The sequence below is a fragment of the Capra hircus genome, chromosome 1, assembly GCF_001704415.2.
Source record: "Capra hircus breed San Clemente chromosome 1, ASM170441v1, whole genome shotgun sequence".
Classification (NCBI taxonomy): Eukaryota; Metazoa; Chordata; class Mammalia; order Artiodactyla; family Bovidae; genus Capra; species Capra hircus.
In genome coordinates, this window is record NC_030808.1 from 102548127 (window position 1) to 102562148 (window position 14022).

The following is a 14022-nucleotide window of genomic DNA, read 5'->3' on the forward strand; positions in this document are numbered from 1 at the left end:
CCCTTCTCCTCCTGCCCCTAATCCCTCCCAGCATCAGTCTTTTCCAGTGAGTCAACTCTTCACATGAGGTGGCCAAAGTACTGGAGTTTCACCATTAGCATCATTCCTTCCAAAGAAATCCTAGGGCTGATCTCCTTCAGAATGGACTGGTTGGATCTCCTTGCAGTCCAAGGGACTCTCAAGAGTCTTCTCGAACACCACAGATCAAAAGCATCAATATTTCGGCACTCAGCCCTCTTCACAGTCCAATTCTTGCATCCATGCATAATCACAGGAAAAACCATAGCCTTGACTAGAAGGACCTTAGTTGGCAAAGTAATGTCTCTACTCTTGAATATGCTATCTAGGTTGGTCATACATAGCAAGGAGTAAGTGTCTTTCAATTTCATGGCTGCAATCACCATGTGCAGTGATTTTGGAGCCAAAAAAAAAATAAAGTCTGGCATGTTTCCACTGTTTCCCCATCTATTTACCATGAAGTGATGGGACCGGATGCCATGATCTTCGTTTTCTGAATGTTGAGCTTTAAGCCAGCTTTTTCACTCTCCTCTTTCACTTTCATCAAGAGCCTTTTTAGTTCCTCTTCACTTTCTGCCATAAGTGTGGTGTCATCTGCATATCTGAGATTATTGATATTTCCCCCAGCAATCTTAATTCCACCATCTGTTTCTTCCAGTCCAGGATTTCTCATGATATACTCTGTATATAAGTTAAATAAGCAGGGTGACAATATACAGCCTTGTCGTACTCCTTTTCCTATTTGGAACCAGTCTGTTGTTCCATGTCCAGTTCTAACTGTTGCTCCTGACCTGCACATAAATTTCTCAAGAGGCAGGTCAGGTGGTCTGGTATTCCCATCTCATTCAGAATTTTCCACAGTTCATTGTGATCCACACAGTCAAAGGCTTTGGCATAGTCAATAAAGCAGAAATAGATGTTTTACTGGAACTCTCTTGCTTTTTCCATGATCCAGCAGATGTTGGCAATTTGATCTCTGGTTCCTCTGCCTTTTCTGAAACCAGCTTGAACATCAGGAAGTTCACAGTTCATGTATTGCTGAAGCCTGGCTTGGAGAGTTTTGAGCATTACTTTACTAGCATGTGAGATGAGTGCAATTGTGCAGTAATTTGGGCATTGTTTGGCATTGCCTTTCTCTGGGATTGGAATGAAAACTGATCTTTTCCAGTCCTGTGGCCACTGCTGAGTTTTCCAAATTTGTTGGCATATTGAGTGTAGCACTTTGACAGCATCATCTTTCAGGATTTGAAACAGCTCACCTGGAATTCCATCACCTCCATTAGCTTTGTTTGTAGTGATGCTTTCTAAGGCCCACTTGACTTGACATTCCAGGATGTCTGGCTCTAGATGAGTGATCACACCATCATGATTATCTGGGTCATAAAGATCATTTTTGTACAGTTCTTCTGTGTATTCTTGACACCTCTTCTTAATATCTTCTGGTTCTGTTAAGTCCAGACCATTTCTGCCCTTTATCGAGCCCATATTTGCATGAAATGTTCCCTTGGTATCTCTAATTTTCTTGAAGAGATCTCTAGTCTTTCCCATTCTATTGTTTTCTTCTAATTCTTTGCATTGATCACTGAAGAAGGCCTCCTTATCTCTTCTTGCTATTCTTTGGAACTCTGCATTCAGACGCTTATATCCTTCCCTTTCTCTTTGCTTTTCACCTCTCTTCATTTCATAGATATTTGTAAGGCCTCACCAGACAGACATTTTGCTTTTTTGCATTTCTTTTCCGAGGTAATGGTCTTGATCCCTTTCTCCTGTACAATGTCACGAACCTCATTCCATAGTTCATCAGGCACTCTATCTGTCAGATATAGGCCCTTAAATCTATTTCTCACTTCCACTGTATAATCATAAGGGATTTGATTTAGGTCATACCTGAATGGTCTAGCAGTTTCCCCTACTTTCTTCAATTTAAGTCTGAATTTGGTAATAAGGAGTTCTTGATCTGTGTCACAGTCAGCTCCTGGTCTTGTTTTTGTTGACTGTATAAAGCTTCTCCATCTTTGGCTGCAAAGAATAGAATTAATCTGATTTTGGCATTGACCATCTGGTGATGTCCATGTGTAGAGTCTTCTCTTGTGTAGTTGGAAAAGGGTGTTTGCTATGACCAGTGCATTTTCTTGGCAAAACTCTATTAGTATTTGCCCTGCTCTATTCTGCATTCCAAGGCCAGATTTGCCTGTTATTCCAGGTGTTTCTTACCTTCTACTTTTGTATTCCAGTTCCCTTTAATGAAAAGGACATCTTTTTTGGGTGTTAGTTCTAAAAGGTCTTGTAGATCTTCATAGAACCGTTCAAATTCAGCTTCTTCAGCGTTACTGGCTGGATTACTGTGATATTGAATGGTTTGCCTTGGAGACGAACAGAGATCATTCTGTCATTTTTGAGATTGCATCCAAGTACTAAGTTTTGGACTCTTTTGTTGACCATGATGGCTACTCCATTTCTTCTGAGGGATTCCTGCCCGCAGTAGTAGATATAATGGTCATCTGAGTTAAATTCACCCATTCCAGTTCATTTTAGTTCGCTGATTCTTAGAATGTTGACATTCACTCTTGCCGTCTCTTGTTTGACCACTTCCAATTTGCCTTCATTCATGGACCTGACATTCCAGGTTCCTATGCAATATTGCTCTTTACAGCATCGGACCTTGCTTCTATCACCAGTCACATGCACAGCTGGGTATTGTTTTTGCTTTGGCTCCATCCCTTCATTCTTTGTGGAGTTATTTCTCCACTGATCTCCAGTAGCGTGTTGGGCACCTACTGACCTGGAGAGTTCCTCTTTCAGTGTGCTATCATTTGGCCTTTTCATACCGTTCATGGAGTTCTCAAGGCAAGAATACTGAAGTGGTTTGCCATTCCCTTCTCAAGTGGACCACATTCTGTCAGACCTCTCCACCATGACCCACCCATCTTGGGTTTTCCCGCAGGCATGGCTTAGTTTGGTTAAGTTAGACAAGGCTGTGTTCCTAGTGTGATTAGATTGACTAGTTTTCTGTGAGTATGGTTTCAGTGTGTCTGTCCTCTGATGCCCTCTTGCAACGCCTACCATCTTACTTGGTTTTCGCAAATAATTGATAAGTGTTCAGTTCAGTTCAGGTGCTCAGTCATCCCTGTCTATGCAGGGTACATCATGAAGAAACACAATTGTACCATGTAGTAGTTAAATCAAACATTTAGAAAACCCTATAAGTTCCCTGGTGCTAACACTTACTTCTACTACTTACTATATGTGTATATGCCTTGGTTTAATTGGAACAATTCTGATGTACATACACAAAGTCAGATAAATAATTACTGAAAACTTCTTTTAATTTTTCAAATAGTACTGGTTTGTATGACTTCCCATCATAGGATTTGTTTAATTTCTTAAAGTTTCAGTTTACCTGGCTTATTTTCAGATAATTATCATAACTATAACATGACATTGTTGTGAACAGAAAATTATATAGTGTATTAAAGGCACTAATTTATTATCTTGAACAAAGCAAACAATCTATAACTTTTCAGTCCAGTTCAGTTGCTCAGTCATGTCCAACGCTTTGTGACCCCATGGACTGCAGCATGCCAGGCTTCCCTGTCCATCACCAACTCTCAGAGTTTACTCAAACTCATGTCTATTGAGTCAGTGATTCCATCCAATCATCTCATCCTCTGTCATCCCCTTCTCCTCCTGCCTCCAATCTTTCCCAGCATCAGGGTCTTTTCTAATGAGTCAGTTCTTCACATCAGGTGGCCAAAGTGTTGGAGTTTTAGCTTTAGCATCAGTCTTTCCAAAGAATATTCAGGACTGATTTCCTTTAGGATTGAATCTCCTTGCAGTCCAAAGAACTCTTGAGAGTCTTCTCCCAAATCACAGCTCAAAAGCATAAATTCTTTGGCACTCAGATATCTTTATACTCCAACTCACACATCCATACATGACTACTGTACAAACCATAGCTTTGACTAGAAAGACCTTTGTTGGTAAAGTAATGGCTCTGCTTCTTAATATGCTGTCTAGATTGGCCATAGCTTTTCTTGCAAGGAGCAAAGCGTCTTCAAATTTCATGGCTGCAGTCAGTATCAGCAATGAATTCAGTTCAGTTCAGTCACTCAGCCATATCTGACTCTTTGTGGCCCCCTGAACTGCCGCAAGCCAGGCCTCCCTGTCCATCACCAACTCCCGGAGTCCAACCAAACCCATGTCCATCGAGTCAGTGATGCCATCCAACCATCTTATCCTTTGTTCTCCCCTTCTCCTCCTGTCCTCAATCTTTCCCGGCATCAGGGTCTTTTCTAATGAGTCAGCCCTTCACATCAGGTGGCCAAAGTATTGGAGATTCAGATTGAGCATTAATCCTTCCAATGAATATTCAGTATTGGTTTCCTTTGGTTCAGTTCAGTTCAGTTGCTCAGTTGTGTCCAACTCTTTGCGACCTCATGACTGCAGCACTCCAGGCTTCCTTGTCCATCACCAACTCACAAAGCATACTCAAACTCATATCCATTGAGTTGGTTATGTCATCCAGCCATCTCATTCTATGTTGACACCTTCTCCTCCTTCCTTCTATCTTATACAGCATCAGAGTCTTTTCAAATGAATCAGTTCTTCACATCACGTGCCAAAGTATTGGAGTTTCAGCTTCAGAATCAGTCCTTCCAATGAACACCCAGGACTGATTTTCTTTAGGATGGATTGGTTGGATCTCCTTACAGTCCAAGGGACTCTCAAGAGTCTTCTCCAACAGCACAGATCAAAAGCATCACTTCTTCAATGCTCACCATTCTTTATAGCCCAACTCTCACATCTGTACATGATTGCTGGAAAAACCATAACTCTGACTAAACAGACCTTTCTTGGCAAAGATGTCTCTGCTTTTTAACATGCTTCCTAGGTTGGTAATTTCTTTTCTTCCAAGTAGCAAGAGTCTTTTAATTTCATGGTTATAGTCACCATCTGCAGTGATTTTGGAGCCCCCCAAAATAAAGTGTTTCACAGTTTCCATTGTTTCCCCATCTATTTGCCATGAAGTGATAGGATCAGATGCCATGATCTTAGTTTTCTGAATGTTGAGTTTTATGTCAGCTTTTTGACTCTTGTCTTTCACTTTCATCAATAGGCTCTTTAGTTCTTCTTCACTTTCTTCCATCAGGGTGGTGTCAACTGCCTATCTGAGGTTATTGATATTTATCCTGGCAATCTTGATTCCAGCTTTTGCTTCATCCAGCCTGACATTCTGCAAAATGTCCTCTTCATAAAAGTTATATAAGCAGAGTGACAATATACAACCATGACGTATTCCTTTCCCAATTTGGAACCAGTTAATTTTGTTCCATGTCCGGTTCTAGCTGTTGCTTCTTGACCTGCATATAGATTTCTCAGGAGGCAGGTAAAGTGGTCTGATATTCCTATCTCTTCAAGAATTTTCCACAGTCTATTGTGATCCACACAGTCAAAGACTTTAGCATAGTCAGTGAAGCAGAAGTGGATGTGTTTCTGGAATTCTCTTGCTTTTTTTATGATCCAACAGATGTTGGCAATTTGATCTCTGGTTCCTCTGCCTTTTCTAAATCCAGTTTGAACATCTGGATGTTCTCGGTTCACATTCTGTTGAATGAAGCCTAGCTTGACGAATTTTGAGCATTATTTTGCTAGCCTATGAGATGAGTGCAATTGTGTGGTAGTTTGAATATTCTTTGGCATTGCCTTTCTTTGGGATTGGAATGAAAACTGACCTTTTCCAGTCCTGTGGCCACTGCTGATTGTTTCAAGTTTGCTGGTTTATTAAGTTCAACACTTTCACAGTATCACCATTTAATATTTGAAATAGCTCATCTGGAATTCCATCACTTCCACTAGCTTTGTTCATAGTGATACTTCCTAAGGCCCACTTAACTTCGTATTCTAGAATGTCTGGCTCTAGGTGAATGATCACACCATTTTCATTATCTGGGTCATGAAAATCTTTTTTGTATAGTTATGTGTATTGTTGCCACCTCTTCTTAATATCTTCTGCTCCTATGGTCTATGATTAGGGAAATTGTTTAGAGGGAGATGCAAATTCAGGAGGAACTGGGTTTCTGTCAGTCAAGCAAAATTGGGACTGTAAAAGAGGAAATTTTATCTTCTAAAAGGAAAAGTAAAATTGGGAAAGTGGAAAAAATGAAATCCTAGTTTTTAAGTTCAGTTCAGTTCAGTTCAGTCATTTAGTCATGTCCAACTCTTTACAACCCCATGGACTTCAGCATGTCAGGCTTCCCTGTCCATCACCAACTCCCGAAGTTTCCTCAAACTCATGTCCATAGAGTCAGTGATGCCATCCAATCATTTCATTCTCTGTCATCCCCTTCTCCACCTGCCCTCAGTCTTTCCTAGCATAAGGGTCTTTTCCAGTGAATCAGTTCTTCGCATCAGGTGGCCAAAGTATTGGAGATTCAGCTTCAGCGTCAGTCCTTCCAATTAATATTCCTGACGGTTTTTCTTTAGGATTCACTGGTTTGATCTCCTTGCAGTCAAAGGAACTGGTTTGATCCCCTTGCAGTCCAAACATTAAAGTAAGTACCTCAGTCAACACAATTCTACCTGCATTCAGTGACCTCTGCAGCCTGACTGCTGGGTAGAATTTAAGTAATTTCCTCCTGCTTAAGTCAAATAGAAGTTAAAACTGCAACTAATTTCAGGTATTTGAGTGGTAGATTGGGAATATTTAAAAAAGGAGGTCTTCTAGAAATAAAAAACAGAAACTAGTATCTTAAACAATAATTTCACATTAGGCATAATGTACTGTTTACATACTTTGTTTACCAATGATAACTTTCAGAGCAGTAACCAACACTTTTTCATCTTAATTCTCTCTTACAATGTCAGGACAATGTTTATTCACATGAAATAGATACTGTAATCTTCTAAGTTCCCCACACACTTTATATATTCCGCCCCACCAATCACATTTTTGTTTGCTCTTTTTCCATGTCAGGTGGTTTATAAATACATATTCGCCTCACTTTTAACCACAAGTTTATGAAGATAGTTATCTCTAAATAAAAGAATTCCAGGACAGAAAGGCGAGATGATAGCAAATTTGTAAAGCCATTACAGTGTTTGATGATAAAATGAAATTTCAGCATTTACTTACTCATGATTATCAGGTCATTGTTTATTTTAGCTGTGCCTAAAGTTTATTTTCCATTAACTAAACTTTTCGGATTTGAAAAACCATACATTTACTGTCTCCTACTTTCTAGTCCTCTATTAGTTGCTTATTTTTAGTCCTCTATTAGAAGCAGTTTATTATTCTTGCTTTTCCTTACATAATTTTGTATATTTGGTTGTCATTTTACCTTTTATCTTTCTTAAACAAAGTTTTACTTGTTTTACAGGACTTTTTCCATCACAGTACAGTTTGATATACATTAAGTGCTTATTTTCTATTCAGATATAATTGACATATAACATTGTATTAGTTTTGGTGTACAACATAATGATTTGATGTGTGTATACTGTATATACAGTATGCATGTACTGTGAAATGAATATCACAATAAGTTTAGGTAACTTACATCACCACTCATAATTACAGATTGTTTTTTCTTGTGGTGAGAATTTTTTTAAGATCTACCTTCTTAGTATATTAAATATTTTAACCTGTATCAACTTAAGTTAAATTAATTAACTATTTCCCTTTGCACTGATCTCTATAATGTCCTGAGCCTTTTATCCATTCTGGTTTTAAGACAGATAGCTAGCTAGATGGCTATAGATTCATTTATTTTATAATGTAAAAATATAAAACTATATTTGTGCATATGGATGCTCCAATCTCTGCTCTCCAGGGATTAATAATTTAAATAATATTGGAAAGCACACAGATAAAGAACAACCACATAAAAAAGAAAAGTACTTGATGAAACAAAGTTACATTACGTTTGAAAAATAAAAGCTTTTCTTTTTTGTTTACCACAGATCACCTTTTGCCTCAGGATATTTGATCATCATCATCTTCTAATGTACCACAATTATTCCTTTTTAAGGGAAGATAATGACATCAACTAGTAAATGTCAGAGATAAAATTCAGACTGTCATCTGACTACAACATGTGTGCCTAAACATCACTTAATTAATTGCCTAGAAAGAAAGAAAAAAAAATGTATTGGAGGCTCAGAAGAAAGCAAAGTAATTTACTTATGTGGCAGAAAAGATTTCAACAAGGACATGCAACTTGACGTAAGCTTTGAAAAGTGGATGTAATCAAGATACTGGGAATTAGAAAGATAAGCATTCTAGATGCAGAACAGCATAAGCAAAGACATGGAAAGAAAAGTTAGCTCTGTATGTTACTGAAACAGTAAAAAGCAAGTGCAAAAGTCTGATTGGATCTTTCTACCTCACACTTGTCCATCTCAAATTCAGTGCTAAACCTTTATCTGATTGTTCTATCAGATTTAGAATTACTTTTCGAGCAGACAAATTACTTTTACCCAGCATATAGTTTCAGAACCTAATGCCAGAGTGTTTTGCTTTCGTTCATTTGTAAACAATACTGTGTCCTGAGGAAGGAATATTGGATATACACTTCATATAGGAATATATTAGATTTTTAAATTACATGGTGTTGCATATGTCACACTCCAGCAGGCTCATTCCTGAAAGGATAAAGTTAGTCATGGAGAGAGGAGTTGCATTAGAAACACAAATGCATGATGAATATACAAGGGTAAATAAGTGAAATATGTCTTGCTGAAATGAAGACTGAATTCAAATTAGACAGACTGCCACAGATATAGAAAAGGCTTCTTGAATTCATTATTTAACACAGAACTGTACAAATGGTCATCTCTTATTGTACAGTCTAGCTTTTCATTCCATCTGCCACAAGGGTGGCCATAAGGCAAAATGTCTGTTTTGACAAATACCACCCAAGTGTGAAAGTAACCTTTTGCTTTAATTCTTTATTCAAGAACTAGCCTGGTGTTTTTAATTGGCTAATGCTGTTGTAGAATCTGCTGTCTCCAAAAGAATATAATACTTCTAAAAAATGGGTCTGTTTTAATTTCTTCCCTTTTAATGTAGCTTAATATGAAATCTGTTTTGCATTCCAGTTGTAATTAGTGAGTATAATCAGTGTAAAAATTTTAATGGTGGGTATAGCTGCAATATGCTAGCTCTGTGAACATATCCAGTATGATAAAATTATTATTTCCAAATCAAAGAGGAGACATATGACAGCCAAAATCAGTTGATAAGGAGAAGCTGATTTTTGAAAATATTTCTGGTTACCATAGTTGTTCTAATATTTATTTAGTTAATTTTTATTTTCTTCCATTTTATTATTTCTTCATTCAGTTTCTAGCAATATAATCAGGTACAGGCAAGATTTTTTTTCTTCTATTCAGTGCTTTAAATAAGTACTGAAAAGGGAACAAATAATTTAGACATTTGGACAGTTTCCAGTTGAATCATTTGCATTTACAATTATAAATATGGACTAAATTAAAACTTATTTTAAAACTTCAATTAAGTTCACAGACACATTTCAGTCGAACACTGACAAAGATGAAGAGAATAGTAACAGGAGATGCCCTCAGTATCTGATTCTGTGAGTTAAAATCTAGTTTCTGGAAGTATATATTTATCATACCAAGCTGTTGTAGATGTCTGAGAAGATGATGTATTGTTTTACATATTTTGAAACATTAATAAGTTATATTTTAGAATCACTCTTTCCACGTAAGAGTTTTCCATATTTTTAAATTAGCACCTTAAAATGATTAGAGAAATAAATATTTATTCTGTATGAAAGTATGAACATTGTGTAGGTAATAAGTGAACTTATTTATAAAATTTGGACATTGCACACTGTAAAATGCTGACAATCTTTAAGTCCCCTAGTCATTTGAAGTTTTTCATTATTTTTGATTTTTGAAAGAGTATACCAGCCTTCACCAGTGGCTATATGAAGTCTTTAGATTACACTTATTGTTTCATTAAGTTCAACTCTTGTATATTTTGGGGTAGGTTGACAACTGTGAAAATGCTTAATATAGCACTGCCATCTCCAAAAGAACTGCACATTCTCATCTTTACCTTAGGTTTCCACCAAAAGGTTTCATTTCCAGTAAAGGGTCCCCTTCACACATCTTTGATATTTAGAGATTTCCTCTCTAAGATTATCCTTTGAGTTCATGTACATTGCAAAATGGACTAGATTCCAAATCAGACTACAATACACAATGCGATTCGAATCATCTATAAGAGGTGTATTTCATTCTGAAATATATTAAGATTTTGAGTGAGATTGGGAAAAGTGTTAATACTGTCATTTTTATTTTTAAGTTATTAGGAATCAAACAATGAAATTTTCATGTCTGTCTACATCAAGTATTAGTTTATGAGTTATTTAATTTGAATTTTTAGGTGCCTGATTATTAAAACAACATGTTATGTATTAATGTTACCTCTTTCACATTTAGAAACATTATTTAACTAAAACACACTTGCCGCTTAGAAGGAAAGCTCTGACAAACCTAGACACTGTATTAAACAGCAGAAACATATCTTGCTGACAAAGTTTTGTATGGTGAAAGCTATGGTTTTTCTAGTAGCGATGTACAGATGTAACAGTTGCACTAAAAAGATGGCTGAGTAACAAAGAACTGATGCTTTTGAATTGTGGCACTGGATAAGACTCTTGAGAATCCCTCAGACAGCAAGGAGATCAAACCAGTCAAGCCTAAAGGAAGTCAACCCAGAGTATTCACTGGAAGGATTGTTGCTGAAGCTCCAATACTTTGGCCACCAGATATAAAGGGAAGATTCATTGGTAAAGACCCTGATGCTGGAAAAGATTCAAAGCAAAAGAAGGGGGTGGCAGAGATGACAGAGGCTAAATAGCATCACCGACTCAATGGACATGAATTTGAGCAAACTCTGATAGATAGTGAAGGGCAGAGGAGCCTGGCATGCTGCAGTCCATGGTGTCACAAAGAGTCAGATGCAATTTAGCAACTGAACAACAGCAAAACTTACTGAATAAATCCATACTTATAAAAACAATATCTTGGAAAATTTAAATCATGGGCAACATTAAAAAATTTTTGGAATGTTTTTGCTTTGATTTTTATTTATCATATGAAAGTGAAAGTGAAAGTTGCTCCGTCATGTTTGACTCTTTGTGACCCCATGGACTATACAGTCCCTGGAATTCTGTAGGCCAGAATTCTGGAGTGTGTGGGTAGCCATTCCCTTCTCCAGAGGATCTTCCCAACCAGGGAGAGAACCCAGGTCTCCCACATTGCAAATATATTCTTTACCAGCTGAGCCACCAGGGAATATATTATGGGCTAAAAATGTGTCTTTCCCAAATTCATACATTAAAATTCTAATCCCCAATTTGATAGTATTAGGAGGTAGGATCTTTGAGAGATAATTAGGTCAGGAGTGTAGAAGTCTCATAAATGTGATTAGAGCCTTACAAAAAGGACCACAGAAAATGTTTCCACTCTGCCATGTGGTGATAAATTGAGAAGGCAGTCATTTGCAAATCACAAAGAGGGCCTTAACCAAACACCAGGATACCTGGCACTTTGACCTTAGACTTCCCAGCTTATAGATCTAGTGAGAAATAAATGTCTGTTGTTCAAACCACCAGTCTATAGTAATTTGTTATAGCAGCCTAAACTAACTATAGAACAGTTTTGGAAATGTTTATGAAGTTTAATGTAATGATACACTAGTAACATTTTATCTAAGTTATACATAAAATATATGGAAAGTGGAATAATATATAAAAACCACATTAACATAAACATTATTGCATTTCTTGATTATATTTGAAGAGTATTTTTAACATTTTTATTTTTAAAAATTGTATTAGAGTATTTGTAAAATTTTATGCAGTCCTTTTTATCCTACTTATTAGACTTTGAGTAGTTTCAAAGAGAAATATTTTTGAAAAGATACGTTTTGTGGAAACATTCTAGCAATGAAAACAAAAATACTATATGATCATTATAAAAACTTAGAGAAATAGAAAGATGAAAACAAAATTATCAATCTACAAATTTAAGTACAACTACTAAATTTTGTATATGAATACAAACAATATAATTTAATAAATATCATGTTATATATTTTTGGAGAAGGCAATGGCACCCCACTCCAGTACTCTTGCCTGGAAAATGTCATGGACAGAGGAGCCTGGTAGGCTGCAGTCCATGGGGTCGCCAAGAGTCGGACACGACTGAGCGACTTCACTTTCACTTTTCACTTTCATACATGGGAGAAGGAAATAGCAGCCCACTCCAGTGTTCTTACTTGTAGAATCCCAGGGACAGGGGAGCCTGGTGGGCTGCCATCTATGGGGTCTCACAGAGTCGGACACGACTGAAGTGACTTAGCAGTATATACTTTTGCCTTCTATGCCTTATCATTGGTTCAGTTTTGTATCATAAGCCTATCATCATGCTTAATTATCTTTTAAAGTCATGTTTTAATGATCATATAGTTTTATTTATTAAGATACAATGTTTCATGTATGAACATTGTTGAAAATTTAATATTTTTTTGGTTTTTTTATCATGAATAATTTTGAGATTAACATTTGCACATATAAGCTTTTGCCTACAGTTCTAATAATTTCAGCACAATAAACTTAGGAAAGGAAAACAATAGGTCAAAACATATAAATTAAAATTCTAAATATATGACACCAATTTGTATTACTGAAGAATTTCACCAAATTACATCTTTACTGGTGTGCTAGGACACTAAGAAAAATTGTAATATTTGAAATTAATCTTTCCAGTATTTCAGGAAATGAATGCTTTTTGTTGTGTTAATTTGATTTTTTAATCTGAGATATGTTGACAATTTATTACTGATTAGTTTACTTCCATATTCAGATATGTCTGGTCAAGTCTGTGTTGTAGAATCTATAGTATTTTCATATCATCACTCACCAATTTTATATAAAATAAAAATATCTACTTATTTGTTATCACATTCTTTGCCATTTCTCTATAAAATTATTTGGCACCTTTATTATATATAGAAATGACAGATTTTTATTTAGCAAAATGTTATATATTTTTACTATATTGAAATTGCCTCCTATTTAAATTTCATCTTTGCCTCTTATTGTAAAGTATTTTATTCTCATTATGTCATAATGTGGTACATGGGCTTCCCTGATGGCTCAGTGGTAAAGAATCTGCCTGTCAAGCAGGAGACTGGAGTTCTATCCCTGGGTTGGAAAAATCCCCAGGAAAAGGAAACAGCAATCCACTCCAATATTCTTGCCTGGCAAATCCCATGGACAGAGGAGCCTGAAAGGGTGCAGCAGTCCATGGAGTTGCAAATGAGTTGGATATGACTTAGTGACTAAACAATGACAAACAATATTGTGCATGTGGCATGAAGTAAGGATATTAATGTTTTTCTAATTGATAATGAGTATTCCTAAAATCAGTTTTTAAAAGTACTTCTTTATGAGTTTAAGAAAGAATTTACATATATATATATATAGATAGGTACACACACATATGTATGAGTATATATTATATAACAGTGACTATGTATGAAGAAGGCTGAGTGTCGAAGAATTGATGCTTTTGAACTGTGGTATTGGAGAAGACTTTTGAGAGTCACTTGAACTGCAAGGAGATCCAATCAGTCCATTCTGAAGGAGATTAGCCCTGGGATTTCTTTGGAAGGGAAGATGCTAAAGCTGAAACTCCAGTACTTTGGCCACCTCATTGGAAAAGACTCTGATGCTGGAAGGGATTGGGGACAGGAGGAGAAGGGGACGACAGAGGATGAGATGGCTGGATGGCATCACTGAATCGATGGACGTGAGTCTGAGTGAACTCCAGGAGTTGGTGATGGACAGGGAGGCCTGGCGTGCTGTGATTCATGGGGTCGCAACAAGTCGGACATGACTGAGCGACTGAACTGAACTGATGGTGATTTTTTTTTAAATTTTGATGACCTAGTTTTGTTAGTATTATGTC